Source organism: Natator depressus, chromosome 1 (genome assembly GCF_965152275.1).
Source record: "Natator depressus isolate rNatDep1 chromosome 1, rNatDep2.hap1, whole genome shotgun sequence".
Lineage (NCBI taxonomy): Eukaryota > Metazoa > Chordata > Testudines > Cheloniidae > Natator > Natator depressus.
Genome location: NC_134234.1, coordinates 234456237 through 234475258, shown reverse-complemented (window position 1 = coordinate 234475258; position 19022 = coordinate 234456237).

Sequence of the window (19022 nt, the reverse complement as noted above, 5' to 3'; positions counted from 1 at the left end):
AGAAAGAAATAGGGGAATTATTATATTACTTATTAGAGAAATCTGTGTTTACAAAAAAAAAAAAAAAACCCAGAACAAGACATGTTGCCTACCTCCTGGAGCTCAGACTAATGCTCTGATCCTGCAAGATACTCTGTGCAGGAGGCCCACCTGCATGCTTGTAGAGCCCCTTTGATTTCAGTGGCTCTCCCAAGGCATAGGGCTCCATCTATATGAAGTAACTTCCAGGATCTGGTCCTACAGGGGAATTTGTAGGACATGAGCAATATATGAAAATATAACGATATGTATCCATTAGGAATGACCTGAGCTATGGGCCATGTGTCAGCTGGATTTGAGTCCAAATGCAAACTTCCCCAAAGACAACAGATTTAGATTTGGCAATCTGGATTGCACTCTTTCACAAAACTAGGCCAAACTGCAAAATTTGGATGGAAATTTGAATCCAAGCTTTCCCATTTCATCCTAAACTGGGTTTCTGTTTCAGGTCCATCTCTAATATAAATATATGCATAATAAGGAGGGGAAGAAACATGTTGGTAAATACAGAGGAACACATTAAACTAGGGTCAAGTCATCTGACCACAGCAGACTATAAGATTACCCTTTTTATTTTATTTTTTTTTTTAATGACAGGGTGAAACCCCAGCCTAACCAAAGTCAATGTTAAAACCACCATTAACATGAGTAGGGTCAGTATTTCACCTTAAGTTTCTGTCCCTTGTGATTGTGAGGAAAACCTTGAAAACATGACCCAAGAGTAACCAATGCAATGACATCTGCCTGAGTCATCAGACAGCCAGGAGTAAAATCTATGAAAGATGGGACCTGCCATGTGCATCTTAATGGAGTATTAACTCCAAGACCCAGTGCTCTGAAGGGAGCTTCTGAGGAGGCCCCATGCTACTGATACTGCCTCTCTAGCGTGGAAGAGCCCTCGCCCCCGCCACCAACTTTCCAATTGGGGAGGAGGGTCATGGACAGAGATGGAGCCATAGGATCTCCATGGCATGGCTAGGGCCCAGGATTGCCTGAATCCATCCCTCAACTGAACTCTAGAGTATCTCCAGTGAAGCTAATGGAGTTGCACAGAGATGAATTTGGCCTGAGGTGGTGATAAAAATATTTTCCCAGTGCATGCTGTAGTATGCATGTAAAATATTTGTGTAATGAATTTTGAAAGGGCTACATGCCTATCAAACTAGATGTCAATGATACAGAACTTACATTTGTGCTTCAGTTCAGGACCATGGTTATTGTTGCCACAGGTTATTTGTTATATACTAGAATATGAATTACATTGATGTACTCTTCATATCTCAAAAAATAGATTGGTTTACACATTTATTATTCTCTGTATGCAGCATTAGGACATACCAATTCTCTTCAATGTTTACAGAGTATTTGCTCAGTAGACACTTAGCTGTAGAGGTTATTGAAAACACTGTCTAAACGTAAATCAGACAGAAGCAGAGAGGTCTGATGGCTTGGGAACAAAATTTAGAGGAGAGTTATGTCCTATGCTTATCCACACAACAGGCACAGCGGTATAGTACAGGCTTCCCCTTGGTGTTTCTGAGCCCTGACTTGGAGGAGCCTTCTCTAGAAGTGGACAGTAGTTTAATCTTTGGGCCATGGGCAGGTCACCTGAACTTCCTGCCCGAGTTTTCCCATCTGTATAATGGGGCTAATAGTACATGTTCACTTTCCTCATAGGGGGTGTTGTGAGACCTTAATTAGTCAACACAGTGCTTTGAGAATATAAAGCACTATTCAGATGCATTTTTGTAGAATTCAGGTGTTCTGTAGTGGTATATTTTCTAACAATTTCTCCAGGCTAGTTTGAAATGTGTCAAGGTATGGGCTCTTCTCCACTTCCCCCGGTACACTATTCCAGCCTAACAAACCTGAAGAAGTTTCTCCAGATGGAAAAAAATCCATCTCAAATTTTCTTCTCTTAATTCTCATCCCATTATTATAGACTAGCTCTGCTATAGTTAAGGTTAAGACCAGCTGTTCTGCTAACTGTTGGGTTTGACTGTTCTAAGTGCTACACAGTTAATCAGATTGCCTTGAAATTTGATGTAGAGGTGCAATCAGTGAACCAAATTTGGGGTCATTTGACCAAGGGGTTCCAGAGATACAGCCCCAGAATAAAACAAACCAACATTTCATGACATTCACAAACTCCAGTAACTTTTGATGTTTGAAATCCACCCTGGGGAGAAATCTGAGAATGAACTGTAAACATTTGGATTTTTTTTTCTATATTTTATTTCGGAGAAATGTCATCTGAGTAAAGGAGAATATCCAGAAGGCATTGAAGCTATTTTTGAAAAGAAAATTTCACATGTGAATGCTAACTGGGAAGGGAGGGGTGATTAGGTGTACAAAAAAAGGTGGTAATAGGGGAAGAGGGGCTTGAGTTTGCAGCAAGGAATGAGGTTATTACGGGGAGGGAGATAAATAGGAATGGGTAGTAGAGAAGGGAAGAGAGGTTGGGAGAGTTCAGATGCGGGAAGGATTATGGGAAGTGGGAGGAGAGAAGATGTGAGGGGTTAGAAAATGTGAGGGATATCAGAGAAAGTTGTGGGGGGGGGCTTTCAGTCCTGAATTCTCCCCTTCTCTGTGTGTGCTGGGATGTAGGGGAGCCCTACCCCTCTGCAGGGATCTGAGCCCCTCTCCCTGCCTGCTGTGTGTTCTGGGAGGTCCTGCTCTTTTTGAGGTATGTGAGCCCCTCTCTCTGCCTTTCCCTGTCTGCTGGGATCTGAGGTGGGACGAATGAAAGTAACATAAATTTAAACATCTGAAATTCTGAAAATAAATAGCTAAGATACACATCACACCTGTGTGGGGTTGACCAGAATGTGTGTGGGAGTGGCCTGGTTTGGATTGGGTGAACCTGGGACATCGCTGGGGAAGCCTGACTGAAGCTGGAGCAGGAGTCTCAGCTGGAGGTGGGAGTGCATAGCCCAGCTCAGTGTGCAGTTTAGGTTATATAATCAAGGTAGCATGCAACCCTCCAATAAGCTACTGCCTCTGATGTGTGTGCAGCAGCATAGGGCAGGAGGCAGCAAGAAGTAACTTATCCAGTGTTAATGGCTTCTACAGCACCATCTAATGGCTTACTAGGATGGGAAAGGGGGGAGTTGGAAATATTAGCAGGGGGCTACATGTTGCTGGGAATGGTGGCGCAGTGCATGGAGGAAAGAGAAACACCAATCTTCCCTTCCACATGTAAAGTTACGTAACAACCATGTACTAAAACTGTTAAGGTTTTGGGACATAGAAATTTCATCCACAGTCCTTACTGGCCCTGTTTACAAGTATGGTATTCTGTTAGGTGAGTCAGCTCAGTGTTTGAGTGTAGGGCAAGCGCAGGTAGTACCTGTCCATTACAGTGAAAAGGCTGAGTGAGCATCTCTGTGTCATGGGTGTACTGGGACATTGCTCAAAGAAGGCAGAGTTACGTTCATGTGGGCATTTACCTTAACTCTGTATCTCCTGGTTGCTGAATTTGACATTTTAGAAAGGCACAAGCTATCACTGGGCAACTTTAACTCTGCGTTAACGAAGCTTTTTGCCATTTAATATCATAGGGTTTGAAGTGAGCCAGCATAGGAGGGAAACAGTAGCCGCCATAGGGTATGGGAAGGGAACACTGGAGCGGATCAGCAGACTCCAAAAGGGGTGCAAGGAAAGCCACGAGAAGACAGGTGAGGTAAACAGAACATAGAGTTCCACCACATTTCCAATAGCATACTTCTAACCCTGCCCAACACCTTCAGTATAATTAGCTCTACCAGCATGATTGTGACATTCTGCTTTATCTTGTTCAAAGAGTTGCAATGAACTAGAGAGATCTGAGTGCACTTTTGTCACTGTTTGTTGTTTGTTGTTTAACAAATAATTAATAGGCCAGGAAATAAAATTAAAAGCTGTTACGTGAGACTATAGTTGAAACAGCCATAAATTCCAAAAGGCCCACTGCTTGGGATATCATTTGAAAGGTACTAATTATTTCAAGCTGATTCATCCTCCACCATCCAACATAAATGTTTATCTTTAATAGAACAAGCTTTTGAGGATGTTATTTCTTATGGATTTGCTTTTATTAAATTGTTCTCTAACAGAGCAGGAAGAGGCAATTGAGAAGTTGTAAGTTTTGCTGTATATTTTTCTGAACTACAGATATCTGACAGTGTAGATTTATTTTGGAAACCATTGCTTCAGTTTAACAAGACTTGTTCAATTTGAGCTGTTGATGGGATGACCTCAAAAATAGTCACTTGGCTATTGATCCCTTTTAGCCTCAGCATAGGCATAACTCCCACTGAAATCAATGAGAGCTCAGCATACTTTAGATCAAGGTTGAACTGGCCAACAAATCTGGACTGAAAATTTCACAAGACCAAGCTCTCTTTTGAGATGGCCAGTATTTTCTGCTCCTAGATGGGCAGGAAACACAGTGAGAGAGAGCCTTTCTGCACTTCTTTCTTTAGCCATACTCAAAAATGAAAAATAACAAGGAAGCAAGATTTCAAGCTTACGAAAAAAATTGGTTCAGGGTCAGCTCTTGATCTTAACTGAACGTATCTCTGAATTCAGACATACTCTTCTTCCACTCCTTGATTCACATTTACACTATTCATGTAGTTTCCAATGTGAATGGTACATACATAGAGACCGGCTTGATCTCCTGCTCAGTGTTTGAGCTTCATAGCTAGTCTCTGTTCTATAATGGACCAAACAAAAACATCAGCTCTAGACACACTTGGTGGAAGATCAGCTCCATATTTTGTGGGCTTGTTCCGATCTGCAGAAGAATTGCATATGATCCTTCTCCAGTTTGTAATGTTCTGTATGTAAAATTCTCCACATATTGTTCATATATTTAAAAATTCTTGATAAGGGGCTTGTTGGCCTACTTCAGAGTTCTTCACCATTGAGCCTGAATAATTATGTCCCAGGTAGGAGTTCTCTGAGAACATTGGAAATGTTTGAGAAACTCTGAATATAAAGGTTTCAGAGTAGCAGCCGTGTTAGTCTGTATCCGCAAAAAGAAAAGGAGGACTTAGTCTTTAAGGTGCCACAAGTCCTCCTTTTCTTTTTTCTGAATATAAAGATATTCACCCTACACCAGAAGTTAGGAAGATTATAGTCTATTTAGACACTGTTAATTACTCTGTGAACTGGACCTGGAAATGTGTCTTGAATTAGCTTTTGCCTGCCTCAGAACATGACTTCCTGTTTCAAACTCTCTCTGCAATATCTCAGCAGCCACAATAGTTGTACTTTATTATCTCAGTGTAAAACCCAATCACCAGCTCCAAGCACCAGCTGCAAAAAATAATAAAGAAAATCAGAGCTTTACAGTACAGATTATTAAAACCTTTTTTTAAACTAATCTTTACAGGTAGAAATGGGTGTTTGTGTGCATGCTAGAAACAATCCTGGTTAGTACCTAGAGAGGAGATCTCCATGGAATATCTAGGACAGTGTGGGAACTGGTGTTGGTAATTCAGTATGTGACATTCTGCCCTCTGAATTGTTGTTGAATTCAGGCCTCAGTGCCATCCACACTACGGATGGTTGCATTTACACACTGAGAGAAATGATCCTTGTTTATAGATGGCAATTGATTCTGCAAAGTTTGTCAACCCTATTAGTATCATGGGATGAAAGGTGCTTTATGAATATGAATATAAATATTAATATAATAAAGTCTGTAAATGAGCCCATCCAGGTTGATGACTTTAGGGGGTTTTCCGGCTGTGGTTTTCAACAGAGCCTAAAGGAAGTTGAAGAGTTAGAAGTCCCTTAGACGCCTTTGAAAATCCCAGCCTCTGATGAGTAGGCTGCATTTATTTAGTGCCTGCATGGCAGTTAACTGAAGTGCTGAGTTCTGTAGGTCCTTCTGTGATAGCAGGAGCTAATGAAGCTGCTCTGTTTTAAAGAGCTTCTTAATCTATGTTAATACAGTGAAGATTATTATGGAAGCAATAATAATCACAGAGAAATTGATAATGACTAAAAATCAATCTCTGGCTTGTTAATTATAAAGCTTTTACTATAAAAAGAAATCATTTAGCAACCGCAATTAACCAGTTAGGAAGAATTTTTATTAGAAACTCCATTTAATGGGTCTTGCAGTTTTTTAATGTAGTGGCTGGAACATAGTTATATTTTACTGTAAATCCCTTTTATATTTTGACAGTTGGAATCCAGGACCAAGTAAAGATTAACAGTTCTGAAATGTTCTGGTTCAGATTTCTGTTTAGTTTTAAAATAATTCAGTTTTGGTGCACAGCAGCATGCTAAGTCACATGGGAAGTTACTCGCCCCTCTCCGATTACTAGATGCCACCTAACAGCAGAGGTGAAGTGTTTTCCCTCTTGTAGTACCTATTCTGAGGAGATCAGACCTCTTCGTGGCTCATCAGCCACTGAGAGGCAGTGGCCTACTTAGTAGTGCTCAAGGGAGGCAAGATGGCATGTCATACTGGCCGGTATCAGACACAGCTAAGAGCACCAATCTGTCTGGTGGTGTATTCTATCATAAGATATGGCCAAGCCAGTAACAAATATGTGCTTCCAAAATACTGTACTAGTTATTGTGAACCCACAGACAGTCCCCTTCAGACCTACTAGCCCCTCATGCACCACAGCACCGACAGTACCACGGTACACACAGTACTCAGCAAACACAGCTCTCCACAGTTTTCAACACAGTTTTCTAGTGGGAAGGATGATGATGAGAAGAATAGAGGACATTCACCACAGCTTTCCTCTCCTGTGGCTACACCCGCTACAGAGGCCCTACCAAGCCTGTGCTTCCCAGTAAACTTTACAAATCAAGCCTGGTATGGCCAACCCTGGATGCCCATGATGCCCTTCCAACCGCAATGGCCATTCTGGCAGCCATGGGCTCCATACCCACAACAGCAACAACAGGCAGTACCCACCACTGTGCTCCTAACTGGGGCACCTCAGCCACCCATACTGCCGTCAAAGGCACCTTCTGCTATCTCTGAACATGGTGCTGAAGAACAGGAGCAATTCTCGGACCCAGATGAACCACCTGACATTCAATTGTCATCTTTCTCACTAGATGACATGATTATGCCTCCACCTCCCACCACTGCAGACAATTTCAAGCAGTTTCAGGAACTTTACAAGAGAGTGGCCACTTCCCTAGACATCTCTCTGGGAGGAGTCCAGGAATCTCGCCACAAATTAGTAGACATACTATACATGTCCACTTCATCCAAAATCGCCCTTCGCATGAATGAGGCAATTATGGACCCCATGAAGTTGCTTTGGCAAACCCTAGCAACGATTCCACCCACATGTAAAAGGTCTGATAAGAAGTATTATGTGCCAGCCAAAGGCACTGAATTCCTTTACTCACACCCAGTGCTGAATTCACGGGTTATTGATACAGTGAACAAATGGGGTAAGCAACAATACTATAGGAACGCCCTGTATGATAAAGACTGGAAATGGCTCCATTTATTCGGCCGTAAAGCATACTCGGCAGCCACCTTAAAATTGAGAATTGCCAATTATGAGGCCCTAGTGGCCAAGTACGATCACAATAATTACACAAGTGTCTTGGAATTTCTAAACTTTATTCCAGATGACAAAAAGGATCAGTACAAAGCATTCATCACAGAAGGCCAACTTATCACCAGAACAGCACTACAAGTGGCCCTTGACTCAGCTGATTCTGCAATGAGATTATAGCAACAGCAGTAGTTATGAGGAGAGCCTCCTGGCTCCATCTATCCGGTTTCCCAAAGCCAGTGCAGTCTACTCTAGAAGACTTACCCTTCGAGGGCACCAAACTCTTTGACAAAACTGACAAGTCATTACACACCTTGAAGGACTCGAGGGCCATCTTGTGATCTCTGGTCATCCAGACACCTAGGAACAAGAGACGGCAGACCAATTACCAAACTCCTGAACAATTCTGACCTCCTACATATACACAACAAAATAGGTGTTAGAGCCAACAAGAGCAGAAACGGAGAAACTTGGGAGAGAGCAATCCACTACCACTCAGCCATCAATCTCTAGACAACAGATTTGAAGCCTTGGTCAAGGGCCCAAGAACCCCATCTCTCTCAATGCTGGCACCACCTGCCACTGGCAAAATTTTTGGAGATTCTACTCCATCTGGCAGTCCATCACCATGGACAGATGGCTATTAGAAATCATCAGAACCGATTACTCAATCCGCCTTACCTGCAAACCTCCTACCCACTCCCCTTCCCTGTCCCTCTTCAGGACCCCATCAGGACAAACATCTACTGTGGGAAGAGGTGAACCATCTCATATCCCTAGGAGCATAGTAGAACCCGTACCAACTGAGTACAGAGGGAAGGGGTTCTATTCCCACTATTTTCTCACCCAGAAAAAAACAGGAGGTTGGAGACCTATTCTCGACCTGCAGCGACTCAACAAGTTTGTAAAAACACAAAGTTTCAAAATGGTCACCCTAGGCACCATGATCTCAGCATTAGAGAGGGGAGACTGGTTCTCAGCCCTCAACCTACAGGACATATATTTTCATATATCCATCCTTGGCATCGGAAATTTCTGCTGTTTACAATAGCACAGGACCACTTTCAGTACAAGGTTCTACCCTTCGGCCTTTCCACTGCACTGCAGATATTTTCCAAAGTACTCGCCGTAGTATCGTATCACCTAGGCAAAGAGGGAATAATGATATTCCCATACCTGGACAACTGCCTCCTAAAAGCACCAACACTGCTGGCAGCCATAGATTCCAACCAATGTACGATACATCCATTTACCTCGTTAGGATTTCAAATAAACTTACAAAAGTCCACCCTAACACCTGTCCAACATCTGAAATTCTTTGGAGTGGACCTCGATTCCCTCAAAGCAACTGCCTCCCCCCCAACAAAATGCTTTCTCACTCTAACTGCCTTAATCTTAACAGTGCGGAACAGCCCGCAGGTGTCTGCCAGAACTTGCTTACAACTAGTAGGCCACATGGCTGCCACAACCTTCGTCATCCAACATGCAAAGCTACACATGTGGCGCCGTCAAGCCTGGCTACGGACAAATTGTGCCCCCACAGGCACAGCAAAAACAAACTCCTCACCATTCCCAATGCAGTCAAGGACTCCCTGCTATGGTGGACCAATGCAAAAAACATTTGCAAAGGCGTGCCTTTTCTACAGAATCCACCAGTGCTCACCATTACCACAGACTCATCCCTTCTAGGCTGGGGGGCACATCTACAGGTGCATTCTATACAGGCCTGCTGGTCTCTGGTGGAGTCCCAGCTTCATATCAACCTTCTGGAACTATGAGTGGTTTGAAATGCCTGTTCCCATTTCCTACCACTAATCCAAAACAAAACTATACAAATCCTCACGGACAATGTAGCCACTATGTTCTACATAAACAGACAAGGGGGAACATGGTCACACTCCCTATGTGTGGAATGGTGCATCAAACACAATGTCCATCTTCTAGCTTCATACCTACCTGGCTGCCAGAACAACACAGCAGATGCCCTGAGCAGGAAGTTTTACCAAGACTACAAGTGGGAGCTGAACACATGGGTCATCCAAGATATTTTCCAGATGTGGCAGTTCCCAATGATAGACCTGTTCATCACCACACAAAACTCCAAATGCCCCCAGTTCTGCTCCAGAGCAGGACTCAGTCGACCCTCTCTGGGCGACGCCTTCCTCATCGAGTAGAATGCCCCCTTCCTGCACGCATTCCATCCCACCCCACTCTTAGCCTGTGTACTCCACAAGATAAAACAAGATAGATCCAGAGTGATCCTCATAGATCCCACATGGACACAACAAATGTGCTACCTTTACCTTCTCCACATGTTGGTCTGTCCCCCACTCATGCTCCCGCCTTGGCCTCAGCTTCTATCACAGGATGCAGACCTCATCGCCCATCCGGATCCCCAAAAACTTCATCTCAAAGTCTGGTTGCTACATGGCTCTCGCGATCTGAAATGATATGTTCCACAGAAGTTCAAAACATATTATTAAACAGTCATAGGGCAACTACCTGACATACATATGGACATAAGTGGAAACTATTTGAATTATGGTGCCCTGTAAACAGACTGCACCTGTGTCAGCCTCTTTACCTATTACTTTAGACTATCTACTGGAACGTAAACGAACGGGACTCTCCATGAGTTCCATTCGTGTACACCTATCGACCATCACAACTTTTTATCATAAAGTTGACTGATTCTCTATTTTCACACATCCTATCACTAAACGCTTCCAAAAGGGCCTCTCCAACTCCTATCTGGAAGTGAGAAGACCCGCTCCATCCTGGAACCTCAGCCTAGTTCTCCATGTCCTCATTGGGCCCCCTTTCGAGCCCGTGGCTACAAGCACATTACTACAATAAATTGCCTAGGGAGGTGGTGGAATCTCCAGCCTTGAAGATTTTTAAGAGCAGGTTGGACAAACACCTGTCAGGGATGGTCTAGATAATATTTAGTCCTGCCTTGAGTGCAGGGGACTGGACTAGATGATCTCTCAAGGTCCCTTCCAGTTCTATGGTTCTACACCTCTCTATGAAGGTTGCGTTTCTGGTGGCCATCACATCTGCCAGACGGATCGGAGAACTAGCTGCTGTCATGACAGACCCAGCCTATGGGATACTTTTATCTTTTAAAAAAAGATCTCTCAGACCCCATCCCAAGTTTCTGCCTAAGGTGGCTTCATCCTCCCACCTTAACCAACCTATATACTTACCTACATTTTTTCCAAAACCATATATTGACAGTAAACAATCCAGACTACATTCCTTGGATGTCCACAGGGCTCTCGCCTTTTATAGCAATAGATCAAAATCTTTTCACACCTAAAGTGAGAAAGTTACTCACCTTGTGCAATAACGGAGGTTTTTCGAGATGTGTGTCCCTGTAGTTGCTCCACTACCCTCCCTCCTCCCCTCTGTTTCAACGTTCTATCAAACACAGACTCTGCAGTAGAGAAGGAAGAGGGGGAGGGTTAGTCGCACAGTGCTAGTTAACTACCTGAAGCAGCACAAGACAGGGACTGCACATGTGCGACCCAACTGGGCACTGCCACCTTAAATCTTTGGCTATGAGTGCCGGGGCACAACGACACCTAAAGTGGAGCACCCGCAGGGGCACACATCTCGAAGAACCTCCATTACTGCACAAGGTGAGTAACTTTCTCTTCTGTGATTAAATGATTATTCAAATCAGAAATCACATGTATTAGGGTCTTCCAGCTCCAGAGAGCCAGTCACTCACCCCAAGTGAGAGTGTACTTCAGGTCTTACCCAAAACCCACGCTGGTAGCCAATCCTTTAGTAAACTAAAACTAACAATTTATTAATATAAAACAAAAGAGAAGAGAGTTATTAAAAGGTTAAAATTAATCATATACATTACAATTGATTTCAGAGTTTCTAGATTGGGTTACCACCTTTAAAATGCAAAAAAAAAAACCCAAAAAACAAGCACCCCTCCCACAAGGCAAGCCTGCCACAATCCCAACCACAAGGCAACTCCTCAACCTCCCCGCACCTTCAACAGCCACTTACCGTATCTAGAGAGAACATATATAGATAAGATTGATAACATCACTAGTCTCCTCACTCCCACGTGACTCTAACCCCCTCTCACAGACGCATGGTTTGCTTGCGTGTTGGTGCGCACACAGCTGCTGTATTTTCAACAGTTTTGATCTGTTATTGCTTAAACTGTGGAAGTGGGAACACTGCAGAATCTTTAGCTAGACACAGAAACTTTTAACATTAGATATCCCAGTGTATTGTGATAATAATGCAAATCATTAGACCCACATAAAAAAAATTGGCAGATTAAATTATTTTTCTGGCAACTGGCAAATCCATAAAAAACTGGCCAGGCTGGTCAAAAACTGGCAGGTGGTAACCCTATCTGTAGATCAGGATAATAGCAATGGTGTTAAATCTGCTAGCTTGTAATAAGTCTCTCTGATTCTTCCCAAATACTGAGATACTCAATCCATTGTTCAAAGCTTCCCTTTTGTTAGAAATCACAACCCAGAGATGTGGAGCAGGAAAGAGGCAAGGAGGTCATGTCACTGTCTCAAATTTATACCTCCAGTCCATGTGCATAGAAAAATATTGGCTCAAACATGGAGCTGTGCATCACATGGTCTATGTGCCCAGCTGAGTTACTCAGCCTCTGTTGTCCATATGCTTTTTGAGGCATCTGGAGAGGCCCACTGGAAGAGTTTATTCTCCTTAATGGCCCATCAACACATAGCTGACTGGTCCTGATGTAAATCTGTCTTGTGGGTCTTACCCAGGAACACAACATGTTTAGTAACAAGCATACAGTAAAATTTCATAACTTCATATACGGTTATGATACACATTTCAACAGTATAATAATACTCAGCAGATTATTACTTTTCCAATGGTACCTTACAAGGCATGCTTTGTACAAGATTTATCACCACTGTGTAACACTGGTGATAACACTAGTGCAGATTATCTCCTTTTTTATATAGCATCACAGGCAGCTTAGCCACCTGTGCCATTGAAGACACAAAGGAAGGGTTAACAGGCCTCAGCAGAGAACAAGAAGGAATCAGGTTACCAGTCATCCCAGAAAACAACAAAAATATGACAGGCCCAAAGATTGGGTGTGCAGAGGCTCAGCTTGGGGGTCCAGTGTGTGTGGAGGCATGTGACTTAATAAGAGCGCTGATATCCATACAGCAGATGATTATTTTTAAAGCTCTGAAAAATGTTTGCAACAAAACATCAAAAGAATGAATAGCATTATTATTTATTTACTTTGTTACATAGATTCAACTGGATTCATTACAAATTCAAAGCTCAGTCCAGGTTCACTAAAGTGCATACTTTTTTTTTTTTTTTTGAATCACATCTCAGTTCATTTTCAAAGTAAACTGTGTTGATTTATAGCATTTATCCTGGAAAATTTGGGTTTTCACATGGAATTTGTGTAAAACAAGATGAAACTCAATGATGTTGACTTTGGGGGGGTTGATTAAAAACTCAACCTCAGCCAAAAACCTAAGTTGTGGGAGCCTAAGTGGATTTAAACCATATAAAAGGCCAGGATGGGAACTAAAACAGCTGAATTTCACATTGCTCTAATTATTTTGGATTAGAGATATGCAATGGGCGCAGTGTTTGAATCTTTATTTAGATTTGGAGCTGAATTTAAGTTTCGGTGATGTTTGGATATGAGGTTTTTGGGGTGCTCCAAATGGGTCAATGTGGACTTGCTGCAAAGAGATGGGAACTCGTTGGAGAGTCTGTATGCATACCTCCTCTTTCCCGTAAATTAGAGGTGAGGTATTCAGATCCAAGGTTTGGACCCACTGAGGTTTTAGGACTGCCGTGTTCTTAGATGGAAGCTGGCTTTATTGTACAGTAAATTTTTCTGAACAGGTTCTAGATTTGATTGGTAGCATACCCTCAACATTCCCAAAGTCCTTGGTCTAGCTATAAAGTTTCAGGGAATCCTAATTGGAATATGTACTCCTCTCTACATTCCAACATGGCTGCTCTTTTCTGGTGTCACCAGAGCAACTTCACAGTGCTGTGTCTGCAAAATCAGATGCCCAAGTTTGAAAGGCTGGAGTGCAGGCACTCTTGGATTCTGGCTTTAACTGTTCGCCCAGCTCTGCTACATATGTAATCTAGAATCTAGTAGTTAGTTTCTATTTTAAGACATTTGGGCAGTTTGGTGGTTCTTGTAACGCTACTGAATTTTGCAGTTTAGGTCCTTGTCTAATTTCAAGTCTTTAGAAATTCTGTGGAAAATGTCAATGCAATAGATGTTTAAATTAAGCCGGGAAAAATTGGACTGGGATTATTCTCCCAGGGGAAGAGTTGTTGTATCACAGCACCTAGACAAAGAGGAATTCCACAGTATGAAGCAAGAGCTCAATTCATAAAAAACCATGTGCACTTTATCTAGGATTTCCAGATGCTTTATGACTCATTAAATCTTTCTTTTGGAGCAGCTAGTCGCTTTTAGTTACCCAAGGGATCCGTGTAAGGAATTGGTGTAAGTGTCAGAATTTAGTTTACTGATAAAGAAATGGATGAGAGAATCTGAGATTCCTACAGAAAAAGAAATTGCAAAATGTGTGTGGGAATCTGATTAAGAAAGCTAAAGCTAATGCTAACTGGATTCTTGCTTATCTGTAGGAGCTACGTGAAATGTTTTCAGTGAAACAGGAAACTGCATTAAACATGCTTAGGTTTAGGTTTCATTTACAACATAAAATTCACATCAGGTCTGGCAAAAGGCTTACGAACCGCTCAAGTAAATCTAGGCCCATGTTATTTATAATGATTAATTTTTGCTAGAAAAAAATAAAGAACAAAATAATGCAATGAACAAGATATTTAAATACAACAATTACTGACTTCAAAACATAGGGATGCAAGTACATACGTCTATTGCGGTGAACTTTTAATTTGTTTTGTTCTTTTTAAAAAGTATAGAAAAGAGGCAGTGCATGACTATGGATCTGGCTGTACTAGTTACAAAACTAATAGAAAAAAATGTTTTAATAATTAGATGCATGAGCGATGTTATACAAAGATTGTATTAATGCATCCATATTTCAATGTATTTTCCCGGAGTTAGAATACATTTCTGGATACAAAGATCTATTTCACTCCAAAAGTAAAAATATTAGAATTAGTAGATGGATTAAATCTTCCAGGAAGCATTAAGAAACATGTATTTATGTGTCTATTCACTAGAAAAATATTCAATACTCAGAAAATGGAAATGTACCAGTTTATTCAAAATGGCTGAAAGAATGAGAAACACAGATTTACTGAGCCCACTTTTGAGCTAACCTGAGCTAGTTGGTGGTTTCATGGCACATTTTCAGTTTCAGATGGGTCTAATGTGAAATCAAATGCAACTTGATGGTTTTCTATTAGAATTTACAGTTTATTTGTGTCTGAAAATGGAGCCAACACAGAACAAAATTTAAGACTGAGTTCACACAAAACGCCTTAGAAGTAAAAATACAGAGTTTCATATACAGCTCTACTCGCTCTTTGTCCTAGTCTATATAACTTAGTGTATTGGATGCTGTATGAAATATAATCCTCATTTATACTGAAACTGCTCTCCTTTCAAGAACATGGTTCAGTTACTACATGGTGTCATGGCTTCTCTTTTACAGTCCTCCATAGTTATCAGTTTTCATTACCGTTACTCCATTGGGTACTGGATAGATATGTACAATTATCAGTCTCTCTTAGACCGCCCAGTATCTTGGGTAATTTACTCCAAATTGTGACTCGTTTGGTAGATCCTCATCTGGTGTAAATATGTTTTAATGGAGCTACACTATTCAGACAAGGTGAGGATGTGGTACTTTCAGCTGTCCTGCCCTTAGTATAATAGACACTCTACTTAGATTAACAGAGTCAAATCATTACCCTCAACCTCTTAGAGAGCCAGGACATTATAGAAGTCCATAGGACACTAATATCAGTGCTTAGATATCACAGTTATAAGTGCCTGAGATAAATAATATAGTTAAACAAATACTAGCAATTGGCAAATCTCAAAAAGATTAAAAGGTTCTGTTAATATAAACACCCAGTAGTTCAGTATAATGACAAAACTATCTGAATCTCTGCTCTACAAACTAGGAAGAAGTCTTTTAAGAAAAGCTTTCTTCCTGCTATTTCACCGCATCAGATTCTAGTCCTCCATGATTTAAAAATATAAAAAAGTAAAAACACAGCAGTAAAGATGATACCTCTGTTTGTCCTCTCATTTACAGCAGTTTTACACCATTATAATGGCATTGATTGTTACTCCTGATTTACACTAGTATGAGTGAGATGACACTAAAGCCCAATGTTTGTATATTTCTCCTCAGAATGATGCTCCAGAGTAAGCATTCAGACAGCATGGTGGTTGTGATGAATTTGGAGCTCCTCTGTGATCATTTGTGAATCACCTGGGTATTGGTATATTTACTATATGAATATATTGGTTAAACTCAACAGGAATCTGTATTGAAAAACAGGCAAGAAGTAAATTTATGGCTCAGGAGATGCACTTCTCATGAAACACTGGAGGAGCAGTAAAGGGACAATGCCAGCACTTATTAGCTTGGATTTTTGCCTCTCTCTCCAGCAGACATATAAAAACGGTTTGGACCAAGATAGGAAAAGGCCCATGAACACTGAAGAACAAAAAAACTCTAGCAGGATTAAAAACAGACCCTGACTCCAGAGGGGGAAGGAATAGTTTGGGAGAACCAGACTGAGACAAAGGACCATGCTGGGGGTGTCTGAAGAGGTTAGGCCTGCCTATGCTACCACCAGGGGAGGCTAAGCTTATAGGTAAGATAAAGATGCAGGAAGACTGTTTTTAAAATCCTTTTTTTCTTTATTCCCCCATTGTGAATGCAAAATAAACAGTATTTGGGTTTGAAGAGGCTGTTTTGTTACTCTATACCACCAGTCACACTTCCAAAGGGAAGAACTGAAGGTGCCTGAACTCAGACAGACCAGCAGGGTCAGAACTGTGGATACACAGGGTACAATACTCCAGGTCCTGGCCTAAGAGCAGGAGAACTATGAAATTCCAACCTGGGGTAGGAAAAGGCATGAAGCCTAGCACCTGAGGAGGACTCTCAGAGAGATAAGGAAGGGAGCAAAGGTGCAGCTAGCCCAGCAATGGGAGATATGTCTACATTTGAGCTGGGACATGTGATTCCCAGCTCATGTAGACATAACTGTGCTGGTTCAGTTTAAGCTAATGTCTAAAAATAGCTCTGTCTGTAACAACACAGGTGGCTTGGGCTAGTCACCCAAGTACTTACTCAAGAGATCGAGCAGGATTGTACTCTGAGTGACTAGCTGAAGCCACCACCCATACCACTATGGACACACTACCATTTTTAGGGGCTAGCTCTAACAGAGCCAGTGTGGATATGTTATGCAAGCTGGGAATCACACCTCCCAGCTCAAATCTAGATATACCCTCAGCGTACTGAATGATCATGTGTGAGAAAGAAGTTCACTATGCCTTGCAGCAAGGAATACTACCCTGTTAAAGTGCTGGGGCAAGTCTGGGTGAATCCAACAGCCCATCCTTTGGAATGGTTCCTCTGGGGTAGATTTCACACATGCCATAGTCAAGTAGAGGAAGCGAGAAAGGATGGCCCAACGGTTAAAATGCTAGCCTAGAAGACTCATGTTCAATTCCCTGCTCTAGCACAGATTCTTGGGTGACCTCGGGCAAGTTTCTTAGGGCCTGTGTACATGGGGAAATTTATTGGCATAGTTATACTGGTATAACTCTCCATGTGGATACTCCTATTCTGGTGTAATGGTGTCCACATCATGAGTTATATCAGTAAATTTCCCCTTATAGACAAGCACCTAGTCTCATTTATTCATCTGTTCAAGGGAAATGCTATTATTCCCATATATCAGCGAGGTGTTGAGGATAAATACAACAGACTGTGAAGCACTCAGGTTCTACAGTCATGGGGGCTAAGTACATCTGATAGACAGGAGATGAAAACTTTCTTTGCCTCAACTATAGTCATGACACATGCCCCTCTGCTATGTACATCGGCCAAACTAGACAGTCCCTACGTAAAAGGATAAATAGACACAAATCAGATATTAGGAATGGCAATACACAAAAACCTGTAGGACAACACTTCAATCTCGCTGGACACACAATAGCAGATTTAAAGGTAGCCATCCTGCAGCAAACTTCAGGACCAGACTTCAAAGAGAAACTGCTGAGCTTCAGTTAATTTGCAAATTTGACGCCATCAGCTCAGGATTAAACAAAGACTGAATGGCTAGCCAACTACAAAAGCAGTTTCTCCTCCCTTGGTGTTCACACCTCAACTGCTAGAAGAGGGCCTCATCCTCCCTGATTGAACTAACCTCGTTATCCCTAGCCTGATTCTTGCTTGCATATTTATACCTGCCTCTGGAAATTTCCAGTACATGCACCCGACGAAGTGGGTATTCACCCACAAAAGCTCATGCTCCAATACGTCTGTTAGTCTATAAGGTGCCACAGGACTCTTTGCCGCTTTTATGATGCAATTAGTTGTCCTTGCATCAAATCTTCTGATACCAGTGCATTTCCCTTCTCCCTCAGGTCATTTCATATGACTTGATCTGGATTGCACCTTTTTTCACAGTTTTTGGTGCAGGGATGGTTTAGTCCCATCTCTGTTTCCATGTAATACACAACAGTGGTGCTGGGTAGGGAGGGAGAGTATCCATAAGGAACTGGCAAAAGAGGAGAATGCTCTACAATAGAGGTATGTATTAGTAACCGAAAGTGTCTTCATCAGTTTTAGATGTAGTAGTGGAAAGTTTCACAAAGGAACTCCAGTAATTGAAATTGCATACGTTCAGAAGAGATACCATAGACCACAGAGATAACACTATATATCCCTGGGGCCCTGGCTGAACAGGCCACTAGCAAATAGATCCAAAAGATAGTGATTTTTCCACCATTCTCGGATGAGGGCTCCTCTGACAGCAACAGTATTGAAAGAAAAGAAAGAGATTGCTTCCTTTTATGAGGTGAGACATCAGCTCAGAGCCTCTGCAGTTGAGGGGCAAGAGGGAGAAACAACAAGGAAAGTTAGGAGGAAAAAGGAAATGGACTGCAGTATAGAGAGAGGGACAGAGTCAGGTTATTAAACTTTCATGTAGAGTCCTCCCAAAAACAAAGAGAAGTTTTTTATTTGTTTGCCAGGCCCCACTATGACTTCATAACTGATACTCATATGATTCGCAATTTTCAACAATTTTAAAGTTGGAGAGGTGAGTTCTGTGCAGGGCTGAGCAGGAGGTGGAAATCAGAGCCTGTTCAAATCAGCTACAATCATGTTCCAGAGAGCATCATGATTTTGGAGAAAGCATTTGTATTGCAGTGTCCACTTGCATTGCATTATTGACATCATAATTTCACACTATGTATTC